Source organism: Dromiciops gliroides, chromosome 3 (assembly GCF_019393635.1).
Source record: "Dromiciops gliroides isolate mDroGli1 chromosome 3, mDroGli1.pri, whole genome shotgun sequence".
NCBI lineage: Eukaryota > Metazoa > Chordata > Mammalia > Microbiotheria > Microbiotheriidae > Dromiciops > Dromiciops gliroides.
This window is the reverse complement of record NC_057863.1, coordinates 646164243-646173156: the sequence shown is the minus strand read 5'-3', so window position 1 is coordinate 646173156 and position 8914 is coordinate 646164243.

Below are 8914 nucleotides of genomic sequence, written 5' to 3'. Positions count from 1 at the left end.
GCCTGGAGACAGACCCAGCTCTTCCCTGCTGCTGCTGGGCTGATTTCATCACCTCCTGTGACACAGAGCCTGTGGCCTGTGGCCAACCAGTCAGCACCTGGAAGGAAGGTAGCTTCTAAATGTCAGCGGCACGGCCGATGAGCTCACCCTCTGTTTACACAGGCCCTGGCTGCTGAGAAAACTCGGATGATGCAAAGGCCCATTGGCAGCCTCAATGACCCTGCTCAGTCATGTTCTTAGTCAGAAGCACCGTCTGCAAGGGGGAGGCAACTGAGCCAATGCCTGCCGCAGGCAACTGCTTATCTACCTTGGGACAGGCAGGTGGCAAACTAGAGGGGAGATGTGGGGAGGCGAGGTAGGTAGTGGAAAGAGCCCTGAGCTCTGAGTTTAGGTTTTACAGATGTGGGTAAAACAAGCCCTAGGCTCTAAATCAGAGGGTTTGGGTTCAAATTCTGGCTCTACTACTAAAGCCGGAGCTTTAGTAGTCTAGAGGGCCAGATTTGGATTCCATTCTGCCAGTTACTACATGAGTAACCTTTGGACTACAGCTGAGAAATGAAGGGATTGGGTAGGATCCTGTCACTCTCTCACCTATGTGACCTGGGACAAGTCCTAGGCTTTAGAGCTAGAAGAAGTTATCTCCTTCAACCTCCTCGTATTTGTTGTTGTTGTTCAGTTATTTCAATTGTGTCCTACTTTTTGTGACCCCATTTGGAATTTTCTTGGCAAAGATGCTGGAGTGGTTTGTCATTTCCTTTTCCAGCTCATTTTTACAGATAAGGAAACTGAGGCAAACAGGATGAAGTGACTTGTCCAGGGTCACACAGCTAGTAAGTGTCTGAGGCTGGATTTGAACTCATGAAGATGAATCTTCCTGTGTCCAGGCCTGGTACTCTATCCACTATGGCGCCACCTAGCTGCCCTAAATAGATACACAGTCAAGCAAAACAAATGACCGCATTAGCCACGTCCAAAAATGTATCTTATTCTTCATCTTAACTCCATCATCTGCTTGTTAGGAAGTGGATAACATACTTCAACATAGGTCCTCTGGAGATGAAGTTGCATTAGTAATAACAAGTAGTTGTCATAATAGCTAGCAATTGCTTAATGCTTTAAGTGCTTTGCAAATATTATCTCATTCTATCCTCACAACCCTGGGAGGTAGGTGCTATTACTATCCCCATTTTACAGATGAGGAAACTGAGGCAAACAGGTGTTGTTGTTGTTTTTTAAGTGCCTTGCCCAGGGTCACTGAGCAAGGAAGTGTCTTCAGCTGGATTTGAACTCAGATCTTCTGACTCCAAGTCCAGCGCTCTTTCTATTGCACTACCTATCTACCCTAAATAATATACTTTGACTGATATTAATAATCTGAGAATCACCAGACAAAGTTATCTCTGCAGCTAACTCTACTACTGCATGTTATGCAATCTTAACATATGCATGAGAGGTGCCTTATTGAGAAAGATTTCAGGCTGGCGGGAACCACATCTATCAAGGCGTATGGTGAAGCCCTCATCCCTCCCCCTCCTTCCTTCACAAAGGCCAGCCTTCCCCACCCTCCTTCCTTCATAGAGTCTACCTTCAGATCTGAGGTAACAAAAGGACCTTGAAAAGATAAGATTGGAATGAGAGCCTGCATCCAAGTCTGGAGAGAGGCACCCTTAGACTCTCTTAGGGAGCCATGTGCCATGGGGAGCCACTATCAAATGCATGTGATTTTTAATCTATGTGGGGTTCAAAGGTTTGCAAAGCACATCATACATATCTAAGTTTCATGCTCTACCCGTAGGACCACATGGTCTTCTCCTTCAGAGACGGACTATGGGATCAATCTACAGTAAGGTGTAGCCTTAGTGTAAGGGTCCAAGCTGCTGCTAGAAAGATACAATCAAAGAAGGGACCAGAACTGGGCACAAATATGGGCAACTAGGCGTCAGTGAATAGGCTGCCTGAGCTAAAGGTATTCCAGAAATTCAAATCCTACCTTAGTAACTTACTAGCTATGTGTGACCTTGGACAAGTCACTCAACTCTGCCTCAGTCACCTCATCTATAAAATGGGGGTGATAACAACAGTCATCTCATAGGGTGATTGAGAGGATCAAATCTATTATAATTATAATTATTTTTGTAAATTGAGCACTGAAACATGAAGTAGAGGAAAAACCCTAGACTCAGCCCTGGATATTGACCTGGACTCTAAGTGAATCTACCATACCAAGAAAAGGTAGGCTTCACCAGAGGGGAAGGTTGTTTAATCCAGAAAGGCATAAGTTCTGTCTCTTCACTGTCTTATTAGCCTGAATGCTTACAGGGAAACCAAGGATTATTTGGGGGAAAACCAGATGAGTCACACATGACATTTCCAAGGTTCCCCTGGGTAGGAAGAGAAATGGAGTTGGGAATCAAATGACACGTGGATTATACGGCTTTTATGAAAATATTAATCTACAAATAACAAATGGCAAGATCTTTTATCCTCTACATCTTTCAGTAAGTCTGTCAACAAGTATTTAAGTGCTTGGTATGCACCAAGCCCAGAGGTAACCTTTGGGGATAAAAAGAAAAACGGATGCTCAAGAAGCATTCATTCTAACAGGGTGTGAGGGGACAGTGGCTGAATAGCTGGGTAGGAGCTATATCCAGGCTAAGTGAAAGACAATAATAGAGGGAAGGTGCTAGCTTTGGAGAGGACCAAAAAATGCTTCCTGTGAATGGTGGGTTTTGAGCTGAGATTCAAAGGAAGTCAAGGAACCCAGGAAGCAGAGGTGAGAAGAGAGAACATTCTAGGAATGGTGGCAGCCGATTAAAAAGGCAAAGAATTGGAGGATAGAGCATCATTTCTTTTTTTCAAATTTATTTATTTATTTGCAGGGCAATTGGGGTTATGTGACTTGAACAGGGTCACACAGCTAGTAAATGTCAAGTGTCTGAGGTCAGATTTGAACTCAGGTCCTCCTGAATACAGGGCCAGTGCTTTATCCACTGGGCCACCTAGCTGCCCCCAAGCATCATTTCTGAAGGACAGTAAGAATTGCAGTGTTTCTAGATTTTTTGTTGTTTTCAGTTGTTGTTTTCAGTTGTGTCTGACTCTTTGTGACCCCATTTGGGGTTTTCTTGGCAGAGATACTGCAGTGGTCTTCCATTTCCTTCTCCACAGAGCACATGGGGAAAACCTTAAAAAAGAAGGAAAAAAAAAAACAGTTCAAAGGGGCAGCTAGGTGGCGCAGTGGATAGAGCACCAGCCCTGGAGTCAGGAGGACCTGAGTTCAAATCCAGCCTCAGACATTTAACACTTACTAGCTGTGTGACCCTGGGCAAGTCACTTAACCCCAATTGCCTCACTTAAAAAAAAACACAAACAGTTCAAAAGTAGAAACCGTATGGTTCAATCTGCATTCATAATCCACAGTTCTTTTTTCTGGATGTGGAGAACATTTTCTATCATGAGTTCTTTGAAACCATTTTGGATCATTGCACTGCTGAAAAGAGCCAAGTCTATCCCCACTGTTCATCACACAATGTTGCTGTTACTGTGTACAATATTCTCCTGGTTCTGCTCCTCTCAGTCAGCATCAGTTCATGTAAGTCCTCCCAGGTTTCTTTGAATTCCTCCTGCTCATCATTTCTTACAGCACAATAGTATTCCATTACATTCATATACCACAACTTGTTTAGCCATTCCCCTATTGATGGGCATTCCCTCAATTTCCAATTCTTTCTGAGGCTGGTTTTGAACTCAGGTCTTACTGACTCCGGGCAGATCTTGGAGTATGTGAAAGTGAGTAATATATAAAAATACAAAGAGTGGAAATAGTTAAAAGGAGCCAGGTTTGGAGTCTTGAAGCAGGAAGAGGAATTAGGATATTGCAATTGTCTGGGTGTGAGGTGATGAGAATACCGGGGTAGTGGCTGCATGAGTGTAGAAAAGGAAAGTGTATGTGAGAGACATTGTAAAGGTAGAATTAACAGCACTTGACAATAGATTGGATATGGGGGGTTAAAGAGAATGAGGAGTCAATGATGACACAGTAGGTTACAGGATTGAGTAACCAGGAGGCCGATGGTGCCCTGGATAGTAAAAGGGAAATTTGAAAGGTGTCAGACTATGGAAAGAGTGAGAAAGGAAAAGGTTTATGGAGCTAGTGCACTGGCATACATTGGAAAGAGAGGTTGGATCTGGAGTGCGACCTTTGAGGGGTAGGGCTTAAGGAGATGTCCAGACAGCTGGCAGTTGGGGACTTCCTGAAAATTGTTGTTTGGGGTATGGAGTTTTCTTTCTTTCTTTCTTTTTCTTTTCTTTTCTTTTTTTGCCTAGGGTCACACAGCTAGCAAGTGTCAAATGTCTGAGGCCGGATTTGAACTCAGATCCTCCTGAATCCAGGGCTGGTACTTTATCCACTGTGCCACCTAGCTGCCCCTGTATGGGGTTTTCTTGCCAAAGGTAGTAGTTTGCCATTTCCTTCTACTGTGGATTAAGGCAAACAGGGGTTAAGTGACTTGTCCAGGGACACAGAGCTAGTAAGATTTGAACACAGGTCCAGAGCTCTATCCACTGACAAATCTAGCTGCCTAGTCAAACACTAAAAACAAGATTTGTACTTTAGTATCTAATATTCACCATCACTGGGATGAGGAGAAGATGAGAGCACACTAATGGCTGAGAAATGAGTCCAAGCAGTTTCAGTGGTTGGAGAGAGGTCCACTGAAGAAGACAAAGTAATTAGTTAAAGGTCTTTCTTTGAGGTCCAACCTTCTAGCAAGTGAGGATGTGTACTAATGAGCCTCAGGAGGCCTACTTCACAGCCATAAATTTTGTTTCTATTAAGATGTGTTCAAATAATAATAATAATAATAATAATAATAAGGCAACTAGGTGGCGCAGTGGATAAAGCACTGACCCTGGATTCAGGAGGACCTGAGTTCAAATCTGGCCTTAGAAACTTCACACTTACTAGTTGTGTGACGCTGGGGAAGTCACTTAACCGTCATTGCCTCCCCCCCCCCCCAAAGTGTTCAACTATAGGAAATGTTCCTTTTTTCATAATTACATCAAGAAACTGTGTATCTTTCTTCTTGTTGTTTGTTTGTTTGTTTTTGTGGGGCAATGGGGGTTAAGTGACTTGCCCAGGGTCACACAGCTAGTAAGTGCCCAGTGTCTGAGGCCGGATTTGAACTCAGGTCCTCCTGAATCCAGAGCCAGTGCTTTATCCACTGAGCCACCTAGCTGCCCCCTATCTTTCTTCTTCTTCTTCTTCTTCTTCTTCTTCTTCTTCTTCTTCTTCTTCTTCTTCTTCTTCTTCTTCTTCTTCTTCTTCTTCTTCTTCTTCTTCTTCTTCTTCTTCTTCTTCTTCTTCTTCTTCTTCTTCTTCTTCTTCTTCTTCTTCTTTTCTTCTTCTTCTTCTTCTTCTTCTTCTTCTTCTTCTTTTTGAAGGGCAATGAGGGTTAAGTGACTTGCTCAGCTAGTAAGTGTCAAGTGTCTGAGGCCAAATTTGAACTCAGGTCCTCCTGAATCCAGGACTGGTGCTTTATTCACTGTGCCACCTAGCTGCCCCCTCTTTATTCTTTTCTTAAAGATTGTATCAAGATGAGAAATTTGGCATGTGGGTTGGTGGCTAGGAATGTTAATTTTTCTTTTCAAGTAGTCAATGATCAGTGACTTCCTATTCATTTAATATCTTCTCCTCTTTCAGATATCTTGAAAAACAATCCCTTAATTTTTCTAAAATTGTGTCAATTCCAACATTATTTTCTTCTCTGTGTACTTGGGTCCAGCTGCTCTCTTTGTCTGTGAAAACCATTTCTACTTCTAGTTATTGCACACTGGGGAATGAGGTATTAGAGATCAAATGTAGATATTTCTGTCAACATTAATTAAATAATGTATCTATTCCCTTTTTCTTCTCTTTATTGTCCTTCCAGTTTTGCTTAGATAAGCTCTTGGGATCATCTGGCTTGGTTGGATCCCACACTTAATGATAGAAATGCTTATCTGCAGAACCATTTCCCCCTATACCACTCATCACAGTATTATTTGGAATTATCCACCATCCTTTTCTGTGCTGATTTGCAAATAAGTTTATATGCTAAAAATCATTGTTGTCTTTTGATTGCCACATAGCCCTCTACCCAACAAAGAGATAAAGTTCTTGCTGTCTAGGTTTTTTGTTATAACTGCTTAACATAGATTAAACTTCTGTCCTTGAACTTTTGTTTTTCCAGATGAATTTTGTTATTATTTTTTCTAGCTTTATAAAATATTATTGATAGTTTGGTATAGAGCTAACTAAATAAATTAACTTAGGTAGGATTGTCATTTTTATTACATTGGCTCTGCCTACCCATGAGCAATTAATATTTTTCCAATTAGGGACAGCTACATGGCACAGTGGATAGAGCCAATTGCCTCACCAAAAAAAAAAAGTTCCAATTGTTTAGACACAGATTAAACTTCTACAGGAGATGAGAGGGTCCATGTCTTATTTTTAATTCTCTTCCCCCCCATTTTTCACCATCCATAACTTGTTTGAATAGGTTCTCTTATCCTTTTTTAATTTGGTATTAATTGACTTTTTCCCTAATGAGTTGGTGGTATAACATCAATTAGGCAGCTAATTCTGAAATGACAAATTACTATTACATCAGGGATCAGCCATCACTTGTTATCATAATGGAAATTTCATTTTGGGGGGTGATCTTCTTGCTGTGCCCCTTACTTCCTGACTTCTGACTCTTCTTTTTTTTTTCTTTTCTTTTTTTTTTTTTTGCGGGGCAATGGGGGTTAAGTGACTTGCCCAGGGTCACACAGCTAGGAAGTGGCAAGTGTCTGAGGCTGGATTTGAACTCAGGTCCTCCTGAATCCAAGGCCAGTACTTTATCCACTGCACCACCTAGCTGTCCCTTCTGACTCTTCTTAAATGAATTCTACATGATATACAGATATGAGGCTTCTGAGTAGTCTACAAAACTTTGGCTCTTTTTGATTCTTAGTACTAAATGCATTACTGAATTCAAATCTGGCCCCAGACACTTACTAGCTGTGTGACCCTGGGCAAGTTATTTCATCCTGTTTGCCTCAGTTTCCTCATCTATAAAATGAGTTAGAGAAGGAAATGGCAAATAACTCCAGTACCTTTGTCAAGAAAGCCCCAAATGGGGTCACAAAGAATCAGATACAACCAAAACAACTGAACAACAGCCACAAGTGTCAATATAGATGTTGACTTGGTTGGGGGAGGGGGGGTCATTTCATTCTTCACAGAATTTCTCTACCTCTGACAACAGATACTGGCTTTTTATGATGGTATTTATGTTGCTTTTCCTCTGGAATTCATTTATTTACTTGTTTTGACAAAAAGGAGCCATTCTTTGCCTCACTTCTTACCTAGCCTCAGGCAAACTGAGACCTGGGAAAGACCTTAGCTTAAAAAGGCCAGGGTCTCCCACTGCACTGGGGCCATCTCCAGTCATCCTGATGCATATTTTGCCACTGGATCCAGATCGCTTTGGAGGAGAGAATGAGGCTAGTGACTTTGCAGAGCCCTTCTTCACTTAAATCCAATTCACTACAAGTCATGACATCACCTCCCAATGTCATGATCCTCTTCAAGAACGAAGGACAAACAAGTAAGTATCTGAGTAAATTATGCTTTCTTTTGTCTTTAGGTATATCAAGTCCTAAAATAAATCAAATTCATAAGTGGAGGAATAAAGACGTCTTTAATCAAGATAACAGAGTCACAAACCTGACACCCTGAGGGATGTCCCACCAGGAGGCTTACAGGAAAGGGTCTTTTAGGAGAAAAGGGGAAGGGGATCATATTAGGCAGTGAAGCCTGGTCATGAGATGCCAACCACCCTCAGCAATTCAAGGAAAGAAAACCACTTCCAGCTATTTTGTGCCTCATGACACCAATCCCAGTGGAAGGGAGTAAGGTATCGGAAACTACTTTGGAAACTGGTCTGGCTCAAACTGGCTTTGTTTACAAGGAAAGGTCTCAAGGTGTGCCTCAGCCCAATGTAATCAAGAGTAGTAACAATGGGGGCAGCTAGGTGGCACAGTGGATAAAGCACTGGCCTTGGATTCAGGAGGACCTGAGTTCAAAATCGGCCTCAGACACTTAACACTTACTAGCTGTGTGACCCTGGGCAAGTCACAAAACCCCAATTGCCTCACCAAAAAAACAAAACAAAACAAAAAAACAAAAGAGTAGTAACAATGCAAGGGGAAAAGGCCAAGGTCTCCCACTGCATCCAGGGCCATCTCCAGTCATCCTGGACCCAGATGGTTCTGGAGAAGAGAGTGAGGCTGGTGACCTTGCACAGACCTGCATCACTTAAATCCAATTCACTGCAAGTCATGACATCGCCTCCCAATGTCATGGTCCTCTTCGAGAAAAAAAGACAAGCAACAACAACAAGGAATGCAAGGACATTACTGCAATTCTGATATTATTAGGATCATTAAGAGGGAGTGGCAGGGATGTTACATTTTATATTAGCAAATTTTTCTGTCAGATACATGAGGGAACCAATTCCACCAACTCATTTGTTTGACTCACTAAGGAAAGCCTATGAGTCATCCTTCCATATTGCTGTAACTTCCTCATGTCTTCTGGATCTGCTCTTGATATTGCTTAGTTCTTCCAGGGGTGGGAGATTCTTTGATGCTTTGAGGTCAGCTTGGAAAGAGGTCTTCAGTAGAGTGACCTGGATATCTGAGCTTGGCCCTACACTGTATAACATGTTTGTCAACTACCTGAATAAAGGTATAGATACTTTACTTATCAAATGTACAGATGGCTCAAAGCTGGGAGGGTTTGTTAGCACACTGGATGACAGTCAGAATTCAAAAAGAGCTTCACAGATTTGAACAGGAGCTGAATTAATTCATTCACTAAGCATTTATT